General features: G+C 45.3%; 1 protein-coding gene across 50 annotated transcripts in view; it reads right to left on the bottom strand.

Moving 5' to 3' along the window:
- Positions 1-22,862, bottom strand: part of LOC138917619 (ral guanine nucleotide dissociation stimulator-like) — a 93,391-nt gene that overhangs the window by 44,232 nt on the left and 26,297 nt on the right. For 34 of the 50 annotated variants that reach the window (XR_011425840.1, XR_011425841.1, XR_011425844.1 and 31 more), the window contains one exon: positions 16,126-16,395. The gene's annotated coding sequence lies outside the window, so the exon portion shown is untranslated. Of the gene's footprint in view, positions 1-16,125; positions 16,399-17,274; positions 17,474-21,130; positions 21,337-22,862 lie in introns of those variants that run through there. The other 16 variants (XR_011425839.1, XM_070234863.1, XM_070234858.1 and 13 more) reach the window with 3 other exon arrangements.

Below are 22,862 nucleotides of genomic sequence, written 5' to 3'. Positions count from 1 at the left end.
CATTGAACCCACAATGTCTGAAACTTGAGGTCAAAGAAAGAATGCAGATTCTGTGGAGGTCCTGGGAGGGGGATGGGGCCCAGGGCAGGAGACTTGAAGAGGTGAGGAGGCCATGGAGGGCTCTACCATCGATGTGGATAGACCGGCCAAAGACCAGCCTCTCAGTTTCTACATCATCTCATCTTAGGGTCCTTTCCTTCCATTCCAGTGTAGTTACTGCCACACTCCAGAGCTTATCACCAGGAACACTTCAGCCATCCAGATTATTACAGTCGGACATTCCACCCCTTGGCCTCGTCTCTCATTCTTCTGATTCATATGCCCCTTGTTAACTTTTCAACTCCAGGCCCTTCATTTTTCCACTTACTCCTTGTCTGTCGGTCAAGCTCTTGTTTACATTTCCTCCCTCTCCGGGGTAGACTCGATGGTCTGTCAGCTAACCAACATTTAAAAAGCTCCGCTACTAATGGGCCCGATCCAATCCCTTTTAATCCTGCCTGTCTGGCAAAATCCCATCTCTCTGCCTTTCCCAGAAATGCCTTCCTATAACTAATTGATCACTATTGGATTAAATCTCACAATGGAGTCTACCGATGCCACAGTAAATTCAGCCCCAGCACTAGCTGGAAATCACTCACTCATTCCACAAAGAATTATCCCATGCTTACTAACATGAGAACAAGACAAATGGAGCTTAGGTCGCTGTTTCCTTATTCCATTCTCTCTCCAGGGACACTCAAATTTATTTAAAATCTCCTTCACTTTCCTCAAATTTAGGCTGTCTCCATTTGCTCAGTAGATGTGCTGGACCACTGATCACAGAGGAACTAGAAGTCATGAGACAGGAACTTTCCGTCAATAAAGCTTCACAAAAACCTTTTCCCGTTCCTCCTTTTTTCTTTCCTGTTATATGAAAAGAGGTTTCCTTCCTAACCTCAATGATTACACATCCTGAAATGTCCTTATTGAGAGAGCTGAACCCTCGTCTTGACGGACTGAGCCCCCTTGCCAGGTATCCTTTCGTCCCCTCCCTCTCTTTAGGAGGCACCCAGCTTCTTTCATTATTTTAAGCTTTCTATTACAGAAATGTTTAAACATGCACAAGAGCAGTGGAACGTCCCATGTACCCCTTACCCCACTTTCACAGTTATCATCTGGCACGTGTGATACGGCCCGTCTCCTACACTACGGTTAAGGGGCAAAAGCCCATGGGAACATCCTGCCATCCGTCTCTCAGGTGTATGCTTTGTGCCCATGTCACAGCTCTCGCGTTTCTTTGACATTTACTACCTGTGGAGCTCACTGACCCAAAACAGATGGACAGAGCCATGGGGAGGAAACGCACTGAGCTTCAGATGCTCTGGCCATCAGTTCTGCTCAGCCCTGTAGTCAAGCCTGAGAAGTCACTGAGTTAACTCCTCCCTCCACCCCACGCAGAAAGGAATCTTCCTAAGCAAATGCAGTGCACGGTGTTGCAGTCCCTCAGTCACACAGTGACTGCAGCACGTAGAGAGCACAGAAGGAGAAAACTGTACATGTGATAAGGACTTCACATCACCACGCAAGTGTTTTCAAAGATTTAGAAGAAAGTTTCTTTCCTGTAATACATTTAAAACGAGCTACTGTATGATGAGTTAAACACAGGAGATCAAACACTTTTTTATCTCCTCTCCTTCCCCAAAAGTAAAATATTACATGAAAAGATGCTCCACAGCATTAGGCACCAGGGAAATGCAAATCAAAACCACTGTGAGATAGCACTTCACACACAGGATGGCTAGAATCAAAAAGATAATAGCAAGTGTTAGAAGGCCGAGAAACTGAAACCCTTCTATGCTGCTGGTGGGTATGAAAAATGGTGCAGCTGTTTTGGAAAACCGTCTGGCAGTTCCTCAAAAGTTAAACACAGAATTACCATATTACCTAGAAATTCCACTTCTAGCTATACACTCAAGAGAAATGAAAACATATGTCCACACAAGAACTTGTACACAAATGTCCATAGCAGTATTATTCATAACGGTCAAAAGACGGAAACAACCTAAACGTCCATCAACTGACGAATGGGTAAATAAATTATGGTATATCCACACAATGTAATATTTTTTGGCAATAAAAAGTACTGATACATGCTACAATATGCACAAACCCTGACAACATTATGCAGAAGTGAAAGAGGCCAGTCACAAATAACCTCAAATGATTCCATTCATACGAAATGTCCAGAACAGGGAAATCTAGAGAGAGGGGAAGTAGACTAGTGGTTGCTTAGGGCTGGGGGGATGAGAGGACAGGGGCATGACAGCTAAAGGCTATGAAGTTTCTTTTTGAAGTCATGAAAATGCTTTAAAATTGACTGTGGTGATGGTTACCCATCTGTGAATATACTAAAAATCATGGAATTATACACTTTAAATGGGTAAGTTGTATAGTATGTGAACTATATTTCAATAAAGCTGCCAAAACAAGTAAAGGATTTAAAAAGAATAAGGCCCTTGAGGATGACAAGAAGGGGAGAAGATATGACAAAAGATGTCAACACAATTTTTGAAGACGGAAATCTGGTGCAGGAGTGGTAACTGACTAGCAGAGCAGAGGAAGTGCCGGCAAACCAACTCACACCACAAAACCCCAGCATACGGACGACCCAGTGGCACCAGATAAGGAAGAAATTAAGGGTTTCATGCTGTACACACGTTGAATATTTTGTTGTTTCCTTTGGTTCTTGTTTTATATTATGTATAATTTTTTTAAAAAAAATTTGGCGGGGGGATGCTCTTTTCCAGTATTTTGTGAAACCCTGTTGAAATGTTAGCACACTTTAAATGTGCAAAGAGGATCCAGGGTTTCTTGCCTGGGACAGAACCTGCGACAACTGTTTTAAAGTCACCATTGCACACTTCTGGGGTCTGGGTAGGCTAGCGATGGCAGGTGCGGGAATCAAAGCCAGAAATTTCAAAGGTTAGGCAAAATTTGGGACAACAGCCAACGGTCCATTTTTAAAATGTATTTATTTAAAGATAAACTTGTGGAAAAGTTGCATGGATGGTAAACAACCATATACCCTTTATCCACGTGTACCCATTAGTATTTTGACCCATTTTCGATATCTCTCCACTTTGTCTCTGTCTACGCTCCCTCCCTCCCCTTTCTCTCTATATCAGCACACACACACACACACACACACACACACGGATGTCCATGAATGTGCCATGTCCGCGCCCGGGATCCAAACCGGCCAAACGCTGGGCCACCAAAGCGGAGTGTGCAAAATTAACCACTCGACCATGGGGCCGGCCCCACATGAAACTATTGTTGGTGGAGCTTATCTTGCTCAGACTTTAAAGGATGATTTGACAATCATGAGTCCTGGGGACCTTAGGGGCAGTCAGGACCAGACTTGCTATAAAAAAAACAATGCCAGAGAAGCAAAGATACATAGAGGGATTTGTCTGAACAGAGACCTCCTGCAGTCGAGGGAGGGTACATGAGAGGGGTGGGCTTGAAGTGTACCTTCCTTTTGGGTAGAGACGATGGTGAAGCTGTGGATGAGGGAGAAGACAGGGAAAGAAAGGAGCTGTCATTACTGGTAAACCCTCTCACATGGGAGGGAAAGGATTGGGTGTCTGCGGCCAAGATAGATTCATCAGACTCAGCGAGGGAATGCGGGCAGGCAAAGGGAGGACATGACACAGGGCTTCATTCCAGCAGTTTAGCACTAAACAATGAAGCTGTAAAAGTTATACCTATTAAATGACTAGCTAGCGTGGGGGAAGATGAAATAAACATATATCCACCATCAACAAAAATGACATTATTGTTTAAAAAGGTACAGAGACGTCAATGGGAATTTTGGGGAAAAGACAGAAAGTAGATGGGGAAAAAAATGATAAAACCTTTCATGGAAGAAGTAACCATAGGTGTGATTCAAAAAAAATCTAAAGGTACTGTCAAATATGATTACAACTGTGCTCACTAGAAGTTATGCTAAAGAGAAGCCTAGTCCCTAAATCAAGATGAGTTTGACCCTGCAGGTCATGGTCCAGCACAATTGCTCTGTAAAATAATGGAAAAGTTTAAAATTTTGCTGCGAGGAGGGGATTTGGCAGAGAAAAAGAGGGAGCAGCAGGGGGAGACACCGTATGGGTGGAGGGGGCCAGATTTGAGAACCTTTAGAGGCTGACTAGCCTAAGAGGGATTCGGGGAAAAGAAGAACTACCAAACATTTTCAAGTTGTTTGCCCTGGGTCCACGGATGTGCCACGCCCTTGTGGCCCTCTTTCTCATGCTTTCTGTTGGTTGATACAGGCTACTCTGTTCTCTCATGCTTTTTGGTGATAGTGGATTCTTTTGAGGAGATAACGGGAGGTGGGGCTGCCGCTGAGTGTATTTCTGGTTTCATACAGGTAAAAACACATTGTGTATGAGGGGAAGTTTTAGTTGAAGGCCGAGTAGATCTTGGGGATGTAAATCCCTGGGCACAGGACCGACTTTCAAAGATGACGTGGGGGTCCAAAAGGAGATCACCAAGCAATAAAAGGCTCTTGGGTAATAGCTGGGTAACAGAATAAATAGAAAATTTCACCAAGGTGAAATATATGCTATGGTGAATATGTGGAGTTGGAAGGTAAGTTGGAAGGATCTAAAGGGCCTCAGAGGGGTGGACTGATTTGCTGGCCTGGATGGTGGGGGAAGGGTTGTGGGTTCATCACTTCTGTGTTTTCCCCTCCCCGACCATCAAGAACCTTCGGTGTCTATGCAAAAGCTCTGTGATGTGGGCCTGGAACTCTAGTCTAGAATGTGCACTCTTAACGCCCAGCTGCCTGAGGTGGCAGTGCACTTCTGGTGATGCAGATCACCCTCTTTGTCTGAGGAATGTTAATGCACCACGGCTGAGCTCCAGCTTGAGTTCCTAGGTATTCCCATCCCTGCCTTCCTGTGTGGGGTGGGGCTCCTTCTTCTGTCACTCTGCTACCTAAAGAGGAGTCCATGTTTCCCAATATTTCGGAAAGAGAGAGACATCAATCAGGTAAGTAAATCAGGTCCCTCAGAAATATCAAATCTTTCGTTTCAAATAGATGCATTCAATGCTATCAATTTCCCCCTAAGTACTGCTTTTGCTATACCTTATAAATTTTAATAAGTTCTATCTTAATTTTCATTTAGTTTAAAATACTTTGAGACTTCTTCCTTGACCAATGTGTTTAGTAGCGTGTTGTTTAATCTCCAAACATTTTAGGATTTCCAGCTATCCTTCTGTAATTGATTCCTAGTTTAATTCCATTATGGTCTGAAAACATACTTTGTACAATCTCTATTTATTTTTGTTAAAGTGTGTTTTGTGGCCAAGAACGTGGTCTATCTTGGTGAATGTTCCATGAGAGTTTGAGAAGAATGTGTATTATCGGATGAAGTACTCTACAAAATGTCAATTAGATCACGTTGACTGATGGTGCTGTTCAGGTCAACTGCATCTATACTGATTTTCTGCCTGCTGAATCTGTCCATTTCTGAGAGAGAGGGTGAAATCTCCAAACATAACAATGGATTCAACTATTTCTCTTTGCAGTTCTACCAGTTTTTGCCTCATATTTTGACACTATGTTGTTCAATGTATACATGTTGAGGACTGTGTGTCTTGTTGGAGCATGGACCCTTTATGGTTATGTGATACCCCTCTTTATCCCTGATAGTTTTCCTTGTTCTGAAGTCTGCTTTGTCTGAAATTAATATAGTTACTCCTGTTTTCTTTTGGTTAGTGTTAGCAGGGTACATTTTTCTCTGTCTTTATTTGTAATGTATCTGTATCTTTATTTTTAAAGTGGGCATTTTGTATACAACATTTAATTGGGTCTTGTTTTTTAATCCACTGACAGTCTCTGTTTTTTAATTGGTGAATTTACACGATTTATAGCGATTTTTTTAAAATACGGTAGAACTCATATCTACAATGTCTATAACTGTTTACTATTCATCATATCTATTCTTTTTTCTTCTCTTTTTCTGCATTTTCTGGTTTTAGACAAGCATTTTCTATGATTCCATTTTCTCTCATCTCTTACTATATCAATTGTTCTTTAAAAAAAATTTCAGTGGTTGCTGTAGAGTTTGTAATATACGTTTATAAGTAATGTAAGTCCTCTGTAACATTGTTTTCATTCCTTTCACTTATCCATATACTATAATCACCCAATACATCGTCACTATTATTATTAGCTCAATTGAGAATAAGAAAAATAAAAGTTTCATTTTACCTTAATTTATTCCTTCTCTTCCTCTTTTTTTTTTTTTTTAAAGATTTTATTTTTTCCTTTTTCTCCCCAAAGCCCCCGGGTACATAGTTGTGTATTCTTCCTTGTGGGCTCCTCTAGTTGTGGCATGTGGGACGCTGCCTCAGCGTGGTCTGATGAGCAGTGCCATGTCCGCACCCAGGATTCGAACCGACGAAACACTGGGCCGCCTGCAGCGGAGCGCGCGAACTTAACCACTCGGCCACGGGGCCAACCCCCTTCTCTTCCTCTTTTTAATGAAGATCCAAGTTATCCTTTTCCTTCTCCCTGAGGAACTTTTAAAAAATATTTATTGCAGAGCAGGTCTGCTGCTGATGAATTCCCTCAGTTTTTGTTTGTCTGAGAAAGGTTTTATTTCTCCTTCACTTTTGAATGATAATCTCACTAGATATAAAATTCTAGGTGGGTGGTGTTTTTTCTTCTTTCAACACTTTAAATATTTCACTCCACTCTCTTCTTGCTTGCATGGTTTATGATGAGAATCCCACAATTCTCATCCTTGTTCCTCTAGATGTAGGGTGTTTATTTTCCTCTGGATTCTTTCAAGATTTATCTTTTGGTTTCCTACAGTTTGAAGACGATATGTCCAAGTATAGACTTTTTTAGTACTTATCTTGTTGGGGTCTTTTCTGAGCTTCTACAATCTATGGTTAACCTGTCATTAATTTTGGAACATCCTTGGACATTATTACTTCAAATATTTTTCTACTCTGTTCTTTCTCTTTTCTCCTTCTGGTATGCCAATTACACATGCTACATATTTTGAAACTGTCTCACAGTTCTTGGATAGTCTGGGCTTTAAAATTTTTTTTCTTTTTCTCTGTGCATTTCAGTTTGCAAAGTTTCTATTGACATATATTCAAACTCACATATTCCTTCCTTGGCCGTATGCAATCTACAGATGAGCCAATCACAGGCCTTCTCCATTTCTTGTAGTGCTTTTGGTTTCTAACATTCCTTTTTGATTCTTTCTTAGAATTTCCCTCTGTCTGTTGACATTCCTCATCTGTTCTTGTGTGCCATCTATTTTTTCCATCAGAGCCCTTAACATACTAATCATGGTTATTTTGGATTCTATGTGTGATACTTCCAAAACCTGTGTCAATGTGAATGTGGATCTGATGCTTGCTTTGTCTGTTTAGACTGTTTTTTCTTGCCTTTTAGCATGCCTTGTAATTTTTGGTTGAAAGCCAGACATGCTGTATTAGGAAATAGGAACTTAAATAAATAAACCTTTAGTGTGAAGTTTTATGCTCATCTGGCTAGGTGTTGGGCTGTGTTTAATATTTACCGTAGATGTGTATGTCAGAGGCTTCAATTTCCTCTAGTGCCCTTGTTTTTGTGTTTCTTGTGTCTTTAGGTTCCCCTAAATCTCCTCCTTAAACAGAGCCTATGCCTTGCAACTCTTTCAGCTATGATCCCATCACTATACTGCAGCCCTGGGGACGCGGTGGGAAGGTGTTAAGGGAGGGGATATAATTAAATCTTTTAGTGGGCCTGTGTCCCTGGGTTGTGACCTTCACAAGTGTTTCTAAGCTTTTTTTTTTCTTTTCTTTGAACTCTTTAGATGAGACAGGAAGGCTACAGGGGGCTGCAGTTGGGTAATTGCCCTTCACCCACGTGGGATAAGGCTTGGTACTCTTTTCCCCTGCTGAGGAGGCTTCTATTACGGAGCACACTCAGGGGATATTTCAAAATCCTTTCAAAATGGTAACCTTTCTCCCCCACCCTCCCGTGCCAGAAACATCAGAGTTTCTTCATGGTTCTTCACTGTGAGAACTTAGTAGGGTTCCTGGAAGTAAAACTCACGAGTAGGTGGGGCCTCCCCTTAAATGGTCCTCCAGGAGTTTCTCACTTTCATGCTAGCCCACATGCATCCTCAGCAGTTTGTCAGTGTCTTTTACGTGTTTCTACCAGTTTATGGCTCTAGTGGCTTCTGCTCCAGGTAAGCTGATCTCAACTGTGATTCTCTGCATTCACCCTCTCTGAAGATTTTGGGTAGTAGTTTGCCCTGCAACCTCAATTCTCTGGTGACTTCAAGAAAAGCCATTGATTTTCAGTTTGCTCAGCTTTTGCTTCTCCTAAGGACAGTAGTAAAGACTCCCAAGATCTTTAAGTGTTGGAGCTGGAACCAAAAGTCACTCCTCAAAGGATAATTCTTTGTTTTCCTGTTCCCTTTCTCACATTTTTAAATGAGTTTGGCTGGGCCAGAGAGACACCTAAAATGGGAAGTCTGAGGAGAGGACAGACCATTGCTCTCTTAGGGGAAGAGAACAGGCAGAACTAGGGCTTCAGGGAGGACTAAGGATTCCATTTAAAGCTCACAGACTATCTGGGTGTGCTGGTAGGTTCCCAAATAAAATCCCAAACGGTGATTCTGTAGTCCTTGATTCAGTTATTTAGCGTTTCAGATCTGTGTAGGAGAACACCGTTCCCAGCACTTGATCATAGGTCATCTTGCCATGACAGGTGCAACTTGCCAAGCCTTCCTTCGTGTTGGGCAGATCAGGAGAACAGAGCTGAGTCTCTGAGCAGATGCTGGAGCAAGAGCTCTGTGCCAGGATACAGGGTCCCATCTGAGGAAGCACAGATGTGACTGTGGGCCTCAGAGTCTATGCCCTCCTTGAGCAGAGGACTTCTGACTGAGAATATCAAGTGTGGACTCTAGCCAAAAATCCTCCTTCGAGGTTTTCAAAGCAGGAAAAACTGAAAGTATTTTATCACCTTTAAAAATTAATAAAAGGAAGGAACGCAAAATTATAGGAATTAAAATAGAGAGTCATATTATTCTTGGATAACAAATATCTGACTTTCCTAAACAGAGAAGTGAGACCAATGAGTCCCAGCCCTTCATTCTTTTCTTTTTGTTCTCAGTGTCAGGGCAGAGCCAAGAGGAGAAGAAAAGGTGCAACACCAAGTGGTAAGGTTCTACCTATCCCACCTGAGCTCTCCAAGGGTGACCCTTCCTGTCCTTTCCATAAGGTCCCAGGTCCATGGTCTCTGAGGATGTCAGTCACTAGATACAGTCCCTCTCAGAAAACAGAGCCCTCAGAGGAGAGGATCATGGGAAAGCAGTCAGAATCTGAAACACTTCTCAGATTCCTGCTCTGCCCACATCTGGGCATGAAGCAGTGATGGACCTGGGCAATGGGCGTTTCCCAATAAGTGGCCATATGAGATGTCAAGAGTCAGAACTTCTGTCACCTGACCTTGTGAAAGTACTTTGACTTCCTGGATGATCAGATTCTTCCTTGAAGTAACCAGTGACCTATGTTCCTCACATGGTGTTTTTGAGCCTCACATAGGATGACATACATATATGAATGAAAGCCCTTTCTGAATGATAAAGCAACATACATACGTGAGCTTTATTATTATCATTAACCATGTGATCTTGAATCCCAATTCTTGGAGCTCTCCAAGTCCAATCTACCAAGGGTACCATACAGGACATTCTACTCTGCCTCCTAAAATATCTCTTTGCTTCTGTCTTCATCACTTTCCTGGTTTCCCAGGTTGGAGAGCTTGCCAGAGTGAAGCAGAGGAGGCAAGGAAGGTGCTTTCTCTGCTGCAAAGGTGACTAAACACAATCCTTCTTTCCTGTATCCCGCTTCTTAGCAGGGTCTAAGAATTTCTAGGGCCTCAGTGAAACGTGAGATTGATAAGGGAGGGAAAATCCTCTAATTTTGAAATCCATATTGTGAAAGTCTTAGGGAGAAGGAAACAACATAGATTGTGAGCTCAAGGCAGTGGGGGGATGTGAAAGGACACTATGCAATGGGTGCCCCTACCTCTGTCAGACCAGGGCCCCATATATTTGTTCTGGTCCTGGCTGCAGCTATGTATATCCTGTCTCCTTCAGTCCCCGGGGCCAGTATCACGATACCACCTGCTTTCGTCAACTGATATGACCAGACCCCTCCTGTGAGGTGTGTAATAACACAACCATGGAGGTCAATCGGCTGCTGTTCCTGGAGGACCTGGAAGATGATACTGCCTCTGTGTCCTCTATGGCTTCCACAGCTTCTGGGACTGAGTCATCATTCACTCTGTCCTCTGCCTTCTCAGAAGTCCCTCCAGGAGACCTAACACCATCCCCTCCACCTGACCCTTCCCCACCGCCCCCCTCCATTCTCTCACGTAACCCAACGACACCCTTAGCTGACTCTCTTTTACCCTCACCACCGGGTCACTCTATGCCACCAAAGCCTTTTCCTCCCTTGGAGTCCAACTTCCCAGCAGACCGTTCCCCACCCCAACCCCTTGCCCTTCCCCCTCTGCCACCACATGACACCCAGGCAACAGGTCCTATTCTCCAACCAGAGGCCACTCTGTCTCTGAATACGATCTTCTCTCTTGACCGCACCCTTTCCCAAGATATTAACGTCTTACCAAATTTGTCCCAGATAATGAATCCCACTGATTCACTGGCTTGTCATCACGCACCACCAAGCCTGTCTCACCACCGACAGACCATCCTTTAACTGTGACTCAATCTAAATCGGTTTCCATCTTATTGAAGTCTGTTCCAGAGAACTCATCTCCAGATAGCCCTGGTGGGTTGTCCACTTATGTCCCAACAGTCAGAGGCATTGACCATTCAAGTCTGTCAATTTCAGAATTCTCTTGTTGTCAGGCTCCTGCCAAGAACATGTAACTCCCCACATTATCACACTCTGATTTTCAAGGACAGCAAGTTTCCCTCCGTCTACCAGAGACCTGACTCTGGGGAGACTCTGCTACCAATCACATGGAGGCCAGCAGCCATTCTTTCCTTGGCCTTAACGGCCAGGCATTCTTGGCAAGACAAATAAAAAAGAGAATGGATTTCCAGATATAAGAGAAGAAAGAAAAGGAGGAAGGACTATTTTCAAAACAAATGTGCTCAGAAAACCAACGGATGTCTTCAGGGAATTCATTGCAGCCACTTGACGTACAAGACACCACAGCCCCCTAAACTGGCTGGGACATCACAGGCAAACCAGAGCAGCTGAGCATTTGTCAACAGCTACTATATGTCAAGACTTTGGGAGAAAACTTGCAGCAGAAATATACCCAGCTCTTTTGGGGTCTTCCCTCTCTGCACAGTGAGTCCCTGGTGGCCACTCTCCTGGTTTCTAGTAGTAGTGCCCCACTAGGGTCTCATTTTGTCTTATTCAATGGAATCTGTAATGCTTCTGCAGTCAAGATGTGGGATCAAGAATCTCCACCGCTTCCCCATTCTCACCCTCCTCCCCTCCCCGATGTACATCTGCAACCCTTCTCTCAGACCAACCCCCAATCCCAGCCCCCACCTTTCACTCAGGTTCAGCCCCATGCCCACCTTCAATCCCCACTCTCAATCCTACCATCTTCTTCTCCATCCCAGATTAGGCACCATGGAGTGTCTTTCCATAGATCCCAGATTGAGTCAGACTCTCATATCTCAACTGAAAGTCAACACCTGAAATGGCACATGTTGCAGAAGCAACAAGAAAGTCTGTGGGGTTTAGTCCCTGCATTCCAAAAATCTCAAGAAGCCACTTGTCCTCAAGCTCTCACCCCTCCTTTGGTCAGCCAGTCCTCCCATGCCTATGTACCAGTCTCTGTCCTTCCTGGCCATTTTCATATCACCAGTGAACCCCAGGATAAAATGGAGCTCCACATTCCAAGGAGGCTATTCTCACACTGCTGCCTCCATGCCAGTAGGAATCTAGAGTCTCTGTGTAAATTCACAGAAACATCTCAGCAAAAAGGCAGACATGCTCACTCACAGCTCCGTCAGCTTCAGGGCCAGAGTAGCAAGGATCGAGCAGAGACTGAATTGAGTTTCCCAGGAAGCTTCCATGAGACGATCTCAACAAAGTTTCAACTAAGGCAGGACATGAAGAGGAATCTTGGATATATCCTAGAGAAGAGCCCAGAAGATAGTCCTCCAAGGGTCTCAGAATGCTACCTACTAAAGAGTCTGAGGGCTGCCTCAGAGACAAAATGTAGCTGTGTGTGTCACTCAAGGAATTACTCAGGGAATGAACTCTTAAATGTCTCAAAGAAGGACACAGACCAGAATGAAATGAAAACCATTCTTAGATTACATCTAAGCCAGAAGTTTTGGCAGATCACTGCGGGGAGGAGCCCCCTTGGGGTGTGTCATTCATGGCTGGCTGAGGACAACCCATCCCCTCCTTCTGGGAGTTCCCAGAACAATATGGAAAACAGAAATCTGAAAAACATAACAGTAGGTGGGGTCCACCCCCAGATGACCACTCCAGAGCTTTCTTTTCTGGATCCCAACACCCGACAGGTGCTAGAAGCCCATATTATAAGGTTTCGTGTGAGTCAGAGGTGGGGCCTACCCCTCAAAGTTCTTGAATCCATAAAATCCTATAAGTTGAGAGAAGCCAAAACATGGCCTCTTCCCCAATTTGACTTTCTCTCCTCAGCCACCTATATTTCTGGGGTGGATTCCAAAGCTGAGGTTTCCAAGCCCCCTGAGGGAAGCTCTAAAAGTTTTCAGGGAAATAAGGTGAAAACAACGAATTCAGTCCCCATCCTGGATCTTCCACTCCCTGCTACCTCATCTGTGGGCAACGAAGGACAGGGGTCCCTAAAACCATCCCACTCTGATATCGACCGGGAGCTTGCCAAGGACATCCAGGCAATCGAGCATGGCAGACAGACTTCAGAGATCCTCACACACAGCTTTATAGACAAAGTGAGTCACAGTAAGACTGCACTAGACAATAACAGATGCAGCTGAGAGGTGCCCACAAGGCAAGCTGGGGCTGGACATGTGCCAAGGGATGAGAATGTGAGTTCCAGTGATAGAGAGGACATGATTCAGGGCCAAAAGATAGTGGAGAAGAATTGAAAACATTTTTCCACATCCACCATGAACTTCAGGGAGATATTCAAGGCTGAGGAGCTGTGCGTTCTTACATCACAATCTTGTGACATCTTGACAACCAACAAGTTGGGAAGCTCCCAAATGGTAAATATCAATGTGAGCAAAGTAGAAACTACCCTGACCAGTGAATGTCCCTCACCAAAAATAGCAGTTCCCCAAGATTCCAAACCATCAGACATTAAAAAACAGCTCCCTACCGAGTTGAAGTTTCAATTGAAGAGCAAGGAACATAGCCAGCCTAAAGGCTCTCCCGCTGACATATCCCTTACTTCAGATAGCTTGCCTTCGACTCCTCACTGACTCAGTCCCAGAGCGTCTCCAGTGGGGACATGGGAGCTTCCCAGGTGCTGCAAGTCCACTTGGAGGACAATGGAGATTAGCGGGAACCCTGGGCCTCTAAGCATGTCTCATGGAAATGCCAGGATAGGAATTTCCCACCAGCTGCAAAGACAGTGAGACCTCTGGACTCCAGAGCAGGAGAATGTGGAAGCGACGATTCAGGAGTTGGGACGTCTAAAGCCAGAAAGAAGAGCCACTCTATTGAGGACAGAGAATTAGAGGGCACTTCCCCGTATCTGTCACAGAACGAACAGTTTCCTCCTGAAAGTTACTTCAGAAAAATAATGAGGCAGTTTTTTCCAGTGGATTAATTCCAAGAAAAAAATCACAGGGCAGGAAAGTCCCCAGCAAAAAGCCAAGTTCACGTCAACCTTTGCACCGCTCTGAGACCCAGCTCAAAGTGAAGCTCTCGTGAGCTGTGGGCCTCCTGAAGCTCATGAGCTCATGGCAGCCATCGGGAAGATCCTAGAGGAGAAACTGGCATGTAGATACGAACCTGAGGCTGCAGAGTTAAGTCAGCAGAAGGGGGAACTGCAGGCCCAGGTAGAGCCTGACGAGGGGCATCCCTCCAACTACGGGGCTCTCTCTGACCCACAGCCAGGGGAATGGGCAAGGACCACATCCTGCAGCCAAGATGCTGTCCCTCCTGACAAGTTTTCGTACAAGGGTTAGACAGAAAAGAGACAGGATCAGACAGCCCTGGAAAGTTGTGGCCTTCAAGGACCAGCATTTATGCCAGAGTCAACCCCCTTCCTCACCCTACAGGGAGTCTGTGCCCTATCCAAGACCCACCTGCATGCATGATGTATGCCACGTCCCTCCGGCCACCCTCACCTCTAATGAAAGCACTGTGTTCAGAGATCTGACTCTTCTATTCAAACAGGAAATGCTTCTCCAACACTTCCAGGGAGGAAAAATGTCCCCAAAGAAATCATTCAGTCCTTGTTGAGAAAGCATTGCAGTTTTCACGAGAACACATCCTCTGATGAGAACCATGGTTAGCACAACCAAGGATACTGATCGTCCTCAAGAAATGTTCCTGCTAGGAGAGAGTAGTGTTCTCTGTGTGGTGATTTGGGGGAGTGGGTTTGGGGTTCCCAGCGCTTATGCTCAGGGAAAGGAAGGAGGGAAGTCAGATCTGACTGATTTCCTCTTTCGGTTTCTGCAAGATGACCAGTCCCTTGCAGGGGGCCTGACAGTGGCTTTCTCAGTTTTATCTTGGGTCATGTATTTGACCTTACTCAGATGTCCTGTACTTAAAACACTTTACTTTTTCATAAAAAGTACAAAAAGTTTACTCTAAAAACTTCCGGGCCTTTTCAAAATGAGAAAAACCCTTCAAGTCCAGAACTTGGCTCAACTTGTCTTTCCATCTGCTCCCTCACTATCCTGAACTATACACAGCTGCAGGGTGGGATGCGTTCCTCTGGAAGGATACAGCCAGAATTTCCCCTTGTTGTCTCAGAAAGTTTTGGAATTGGAAGTGTGGGGGTGTTTAGGCCCTGAGGTGAGTGGCAGGGGGAAATGTTGCTCTTGGATCTCTTGGTGAGGAATGAATGTCACCTGCTCCTAAGAGCCTTTCTCTCCCTCAGGAAGTCTGGGTGGTGGGCCACGTCCCCACGCCTCAGCTGACCCTAACGGAAATGGGGAGCAGTTCACCCTTCCCCTTTCTCTACCCTTCCTGGAGCGGAAGGGAGGAGAGAACTTGCAGCTCTGAAAAGGACCAGAGATATGAATATTTTCCTGAAAACGGTAACTTACCTTCATTTAGAAAAAGTTGCTGATTCCTGAGTATCTCACAGGTGAGCAGTCAGTGCAGGTGTGCGTATGGATGGGTTTTGCGATTGTGGACACTGGAGTGGCCAGGGCAGGGTCCAGGAACTGGGTGGGTCCCGCCGAAGAATCTGTTATATGTGGGGTGTTAATCTGTCTGGAAGGCACATTCTGAGCTCGACAATGAGGTCTCCCTGCATGTGAGGACACCTCAAGGAAAGGGCAGAGTCGCTCCCGAGGGAAACTTCCTCAGGATGCCCAGCTTGGTAGAATTATTGCAAGACCAAGAGATCACCTGGCTATCATTTGTAGGAATGGTCGTCGGGCAGCCACCCAGAATTTGGGGCAAAAGGAGAAAACAAGTAGGGAAAAAGGAATGGTGGAGTGAGTGGAAAAGGAAGGAAAGAATGAGGAGGGGAAGAATGACCTTATCATCACTCCTCATGATCCCTGAGGGTCACTTTGAGCTCACAATGTCCCTTCCAGACAGATTAACACCCCACATCCTGGCCATCCATTCCACCCAGCACTACCTTACCTAGGCCTCACCTCCTGGAGACTAATCAGGGCTGGGGGGAGCACAATGACACCACTGCAGCTAAGAGAATTGGGGATAGTCTTCGAGATTGAAGACAGTATCTCCAGGAATGTTGTCAAGGAGGTTGTCCTCTCATTTGGTGCCTGCCTTCCCAGCCATGCTACATCTTACACCAAGGTTACAGTAATTTAGGGGTGTGTTAGTTACTATATAACAAATACCCCAAAAGTTAGTGGCTTAAAAAACCAAGTATTTATTAATTCATAGTTTCTGTTGGTGAGGAATGTAGGCAAGGCCTACCTGGGTTCTCTGCTCCAAGGTCTCTCACAAGGCTGCACTTAAGGTGTCAGCTGGGGCTGGGGTCTCATCTGAAGGCTTGCCTGGGGAAATACACACTTCTTCGATCACTTCTATAGCTGCTGGCTGGATGCAGTTCCTCAAGGCCTGTTGGACTGAGAGCCTCAATTCCTGGATGGCTGTTGGCTGGAGTTGGCTGGAGGCAACCTTCAGTTCCTTGTCATGTAGGCCTCTCCAACATGGCAGCTTGCTTCATCAAAGCCAGGAGAGAGTCTGCTAGCAAGACACAAGTCACAATCTTGTAAACTAACAAGGGAAATGATATGCCATCACCTTTCCCTTATCCTATTAGTCAGAAGCAAATCATGAGGTCCAGCTTACACTCAAGGGGAGCAGTTTATACAAGGGTGTGACTAGCAAAAGAAGGGATCTTTGGAACCTTCTTAGAACTCTTCCTAACACAAGGGTTTCTTCTTGGACATCCCACTGACTTCACTGAAGCAAAAGTGACCAAAGGGACCAAGTGGATCCTTGTGCTCATCCATATCCACGTCATCAAAGTTAAAGCTGTTTAATGGTTAAGCGGAGTAACGTCTGGTAAGAAAAACATCAAAGAGATTGAAGCATCCAAAGAAGGAGGGAAAGGTGGCATGGAGGTAAAGGCGGTGTGGGGTCATCATGAATGGTAAAGTTAAAGGAGCCCTTAGAACCACCTGCCTCACCACTGCCAGTATTCAGACTTAGAGGGGAGGAAAAATTAGGTGCAAGACGGCTCATCCTCACTCCGCCACCGTATCTCCACTCTGCTCTAGCTCCCCGACTACAGGCCTAAAGAAGCAACCTTCAGTTCCCGTAGAGATAGCCAGGCTTATAGAGGAAGCAAACCCTACAGCTTGCAAGGTTTAACTTCTGCTCTTATTGATATATTTAATATAGCACATCCATCATTTCAAATTTATTTCTCACAGCTTGAACATCAGAGAGGATGAATCACACAATCGATGGCAAAGCCAGTACTAGGGAATTCAGCATGCAGCTCCCATTCTGGGATGTTTTCCATGAACCCATTGCCAAAGAGCTTCTAACCAAGGGAGAGCCTAACCAAGCTCAAAAGGGCTGACTTACTGGCTGGGGTCACAAAACAAGTCATACCTGGTGCCCAGATATTTGCTTCTATTCAGAGAAACACTGGATGAGGCAACGAGACAGAATTTGCACACTCAGCACATCTAGGCAGTGAACTGTCCAAATGAGGTGACAGTACCACCCAGGAGTGATCCCACACTCTTGTTCTGCTTCTAGTACTGTTTTCCTTTTTCCCAGATTCCAGTTCCTATGGGAAAGCAGGACTCTTACCAAAAGAAGGAAAACGTATTAGCTGAACAGTGACTGGAGAGATGAGGATGAATTTCTCTACAAACAGATTTCATGGGCTTGCTGCTTATACCCAGAGATCAGTGCTGTGCAGCTTGGGGGGCGTGGGGGGTGGGGGTGGGGGTGGGGGTCTCATTTACACGATATTCTGTGGCGCCTGAAGAATTTTCAGTGACATAGAATGTGATGGGAATGGGTTACCTGAATTTTTATACCCTCAAGCCCACACTCCAAACCTAATGTCAGGGCCAATAAAATGCATGAATTGACTGGTACCTTGATGTGGCTTGGGTATGGGAACCCCAGATCCCAGCTTCAGGTACTGTGAATTTCTCTGGTACCAGGTGCTGCCTAAGGGAATCAGCTTTCTTGAGGCAGCCTTCACATGGATTAACACTCAGAACTGTGCCCTAATCTGCAGCCACAATGAAGGGGCCAAGGCTATGAGAAGGGGCTCTTCTCTCTCTCTCTCTTTTTTTTTTTTTAAGATTGGCACCTGAGCTAACAACTGTTGCCAATCTTCTTCTTCTTTTTTCTTTTTTCTCCACAAATCCCCTCAGTACATAGTTGTATATTTCAGTTGTGGGTCCCTCTAGTTGTGGCATGTGGGACGCCGCCTCAACGTGGCCTGATGAGCAGTGCCATGTCCACACCCAGGATCCGAACCAGTGAAACGCTGGGCCGCCAATGCGGAGCGTGCGAACTTAACCACTTGGCCACGGGGCTGGCCCCGGGGCTCCTCTTGAGGCCTTTCCTCTGGAACTTCCATTGGCCCTGGATCAGAGCCTAAATTAGGCTATTTTCCTGGGGTCACAAGGACACGTTTGGTCTTCCTTAGGGAGGCCAAGTGGAAGCTCAGAGATTTGTGGAGGCTGCCTCCCTATCTCTCCCAGGAGACTCAGGGTCTGTTCCTTCCTTCTATGGGGGCCAGGAGGTAGAGAAGGAACTGAGTATTATGCAAGTTTAGCAATGCTTCACTGTGGGAGGGGGTTGGGCTGACAAGAGTAGGTAATTTTCCTTTGCAGGGATTCTTGCCCAGCTTGAGGCAACCTTCATTTGAAGCAGGATAATGCTGTTTCTACCCTCCATCTGAGGGGACTCCAGAAGGAATAAAAGTTACCTTTCCTCATTTGTCTTACAGGAAGTTCTGGGCTTCTGGGTTCAGGAGTTATTAATGGCTTTCATGTTTCCTGAACCCAAGGAGAAGTTGTGAGACACCTGTTGTACAGTCCTGTCCAGACCCTCATGTGGGAGGAGACTTTAGCTGGCTGCTCCAAGGAGAGAGGAGATAGGGGTTGACACAAGTGCTGGGGTGAGAGAAGGAGAGTTGCCTAAAGGTAGCAGTGGCTCCAAGACCCTGAGAATCAGGATGTAGACACGAGTCCCTTAGGTGGACGGGTTCTGTGAGGAAGTCCTCTAGCAGACAGCACAATGTTTTAAGGGATGAAGTGATGATGCTGAGATGACTAATCATCAAGCCCCATCATCTTGAGAGCTGTCGCAAGACACGGCATTGCTCACACTTAGCACAGAGGCTGTGCAGCCACTGGCCTTTCAATGGGCCTGAAGGGCTTGGGCAATGAAAATCCCAGGGGCAACCAAGATGGACTCAAGATCACAGGCTCTTACCTACATATTTGATGGTGAATACTTAACTAAATAGGCAAAAAGCTCCCATTAATGACTACTATTGTATATCTTCCTACCCTTTAAAATGGGGTCTTCGAGCCAGATTTAATTTAATTTAGAAAAATTAAGTACTGCTTATTGTACTTCAATGTTGTGAAACAAATTTATGCTTTTTATGTATATTATCCCATTTAAACTTTACAATGCTTTGAAGTAGGTTTCTTTACCCTCTTTTATAGAAGGGCACGACCTGAAGGACAGAGAAGGTAATATATATTCAGAGTGCTAGCACAGAAGAGGGAGCCAGGGATGGAGAGCCCCCTTACGCTGTGAGGGATTCTTTGGATGTAAATGATGGCAAGTACAATTCAACTGACTTTAAAAACAGGATCTGTTGACTCAGGCACCTGAAAAAGGTCTGGGAGTAAGGCTGCCCTCAGGCAGGAGGATTCATATTGGGGCTCAGCTGATGTCATCAAGTTTCAGTTTCTATCCATTTCTCTGCTCTAGATTCTGGACTGGCTACCTTGTAAGTCTGTCTGGCAAGTTCGTAGCTACATCTTCCAAACTAAAAGCACAGCTAAAAATGGGTTGTTTCTCCCACTAGTCCCTTCAAAAGTCCCACTGTGCCTTATTGTCTCCAGTTGGGTCACATGCCCAACCCTGACCAAACGCTGTTGCCAAAAGCATGGACCAATCTTTTTGGCCAAGCCTGACTTCAATGCCCTCCTTTAAAGTAAGAGCGTTAGTGATAAACAACTCCACTTGACATGGACTGAAACTGACAACGGGGTTAGATCCCCAGAGGGCAAAAGAAGGACTATTTTTAGAAGGTGAGTGAATGCTGAGTGTCAAAATAAAAACAAAAACAAAACGGATGTCTACTTCAGCCCTCTCTCTCACCACCCCATTTCTGCCTTCTTGTCCAGAGTCATGCCATGGACTGAAGGTTAGAGTTAGAGGAAATGCCAATTCTGTGGAGGACAGGAAAGGAACTCAAAGTGGAAGGAATCAATCAGAGGCCCCAACATCCATGCGGATAGACCATCCAATGATCTGATCTCTCACTGTCTGCTCCTTCTCATTTTAGAGTCCTTTACCTTCATTCCAGTTCAGTTATGGCCATAGCCTAGAACTTATCACCAGCAACACTTGTGTGTTCTGAAAAAATACCGTCTGACATTCCACCCTTTATCCTCTCAGCCTATGCCCTCAGCATGCTAATTCCTCAACCTATTCAGGAACTACAAGCCACTCTATACTTTCTCCTGCTCACCTGACAATCTTTGTCTTCATTTCCTCCCTCTCCAAGGAAAACTTCATGGGGCATCACTTAATCCTAAACCTAAACATACTGCTCTGCTCTAAACAGCCTACCCCCTTCTTTCATTCGTCCTGTCTAGCAAAATCCAACTCTGCCTTTTTTAGAACTGCCTTCAAATAAGGGCCTGCTTCCTCTTGGATAAAATCACACAAGTGTGTTTGTGCCCCATAAACTTCTGTTCTATATTTGTTGCTCAGCTCCACCACTGCCTCAGAATCCAGTCATTCCTCCTGTGTTACCATGTGCCAGACGCTCTTCCAAGCACTTGGGACACCCAGTGGAGGCAACAAACAGAGGCCCTGTCTCGGGGGAGCTTCTGTGATTGTTTTCTCAGTCAACTCGCTTGCCTAAGATCTCAAAACAATTTCACTTTCCTACACCTTGTCCACACTCCTCGCTCATTGATCATATGTGCTGGACCACCAGAGGGAAACAGAGAAGTCATCAGATGGGAACTTTTCTTCATAAAAACGTCAAAACAAAACAAAACCAAAACCAAAATGAGATCCTCCATCTCTTCTTTCCTCCTTCCTTCCCACCATACTGAAAGGTTTCCCTCAATGCTTTCCTTAATCCTCCCCACCTGGGATCTGCCCGCCCTTTCCAAGTCCCAACACTTTCACATGTGTGGACTATCTGCCTTAATTATCTACTTTTCCAGAGGACCAAGACTACATTTACCTCATCACAGCTGGAAACACCAAGCAGAGCTCAGAATGCTCCGGAGGAAGACATTGGCAATGGGAGGGAATTATGGGGAGGTCCTGCCCAGCATGCTCTGGGGCGGGGCCACGTCTTGGGGCAGGGCCTGAGAGACTCTGAGAGCCTGTTTGGCTTCTTGAGGGCGACGGCACCAGCAACATGGCCAGACATCTCACCTCAGGCTTCTGGAAGATATGAGTTGAGATTTAATTCAAAGACAGGTTCTGAGGAAGGTTTCTGGATGCCTGAGTGACCTTCCCCACTGCCCAGCCTGAAGGATCCTTTCCTCCATCTGCCATTTCCATTACGGTGGGCAGGCCCTCACAGCACCTGGGCCCCCAAACTCTCACTCCAGGCCCAGCCTTAGAAGGCGCTCAGAGGCCTGGGGGCAGGGCTGTGCCTGCCCAACACCACCCCCTTTGACGATGGCACTCTTAGGAACTCCACCAAGGTGAGAATAGTAATAAATAGAGTAACAATATTGACAACTGTTAAGGCTTCACCTTACACTGGCTGCCTGGCCTTGCACAAGTAGCCTTGAGTCTCAGATCTCATCTATTATGCGCAGATACTGACGTGTACTGATAGGGTTGGTCCTCGGAACTGGAATGAATGAGTAAAGAGTTTTGAACAGTGTTTACCTAACACTAGAAGTTTAATATGTGCTACCCATTATTATCACTCATTTAAAATGCTAGGCCTCCTCTTTATTATTTTAGAAGTATCAATTTACCACTCATTCATTCTTCCTTCCTTCAGAATGAATTTATTTAGTACCTAACATGTGCCAGACACTATGCCAGGCTCTGGAATACAATGGTAAGCAAAAAGGTAGAGTCTCTGCCTTCATGGATCTTACAGTCTAGAGGGGAGATCAGGCAGAAATTAATCATACAAGATTGTGTAAATGTCCCATGTTACATTCTATGAAGGGTTCATGAGCTGGTTGTCGGTGCCAAGGGAGTTTAAAACATGGGGATTTGGCCTAACCAAGGAGAAGAGGGTCTTCCTCACCCATCCCTCAGGAGCTGATAAGGCTTAAGAGGTAAAAGGTGAGTAGGAGACAACTTGGCAAAGCAGGGAGGGAGAAGTGTTCCAGGCAGAGGAATCTGGGTGATGAGAGCAGAGAGAGTGAGGAGGGAGGAATGTGATGCAACAAGAAGAGGGAAAAGCGTGGGAGGCACAGATTAACCAGAGTTCTCTGGGCCAAATCAACTAGTTAAGTCTTTGGAGTAATGGGGAGCCAGGGGAAATTTTTAAGTTAGGATTTATTAATTATATGTGTAGGGTATTCAGATTTAAGTTGTATTATTTGAGTTTCCAAAAGATTACTGTGAATTAATACTGTGAATTAATGAATTACAGTGATTTAATGTGAAGAATGCTTTGGATGGGGTAAACAGGATGTGAGAGACCAGTGAGAAGGCCACTGCAGTAATCTACGAGAGAAATGATGTCAGCATGGACCACAATGGTGGTGACCAAAGTGGAGTAACGTGGACGGATGTGAGTGGCATGACTTCATTAATTCTAATAAGACGGAACACTTTTCCTTTTGTTTCACTCCAGTGCCCAAGAGGTACAGGTTGGTGCAAGATGTGGGGTCTTTTATAGAGTTGGACAAGTCAGCAGACACGAAACATTTGAAAAGGCTGCTTGAACTGCTGACTAGCCAAAATCAAAGAGGAAGTTGACCTTCAACCCTTTGTTT

The sequence above is a fragment of the Equus caballus genome, chromosome 15 (assembly GCF_041296265.1).
Source record: "Equus caballus isolate H_3958 breed thoroughbred chromosome 15, TB-T2T, whole genome shotgun sequence".
Taxonomy (NCBI): Eukaryota; Metazoa; Chordata; class Mammalia; order Perissodactyla; family Equidae; genus Equus; species Equus caballus.
The sequence above is the reverse complement of the archived record's forward strand: the minus strand, read 5'-3'. Positions and strand labels throughout refer to the sequence as shown.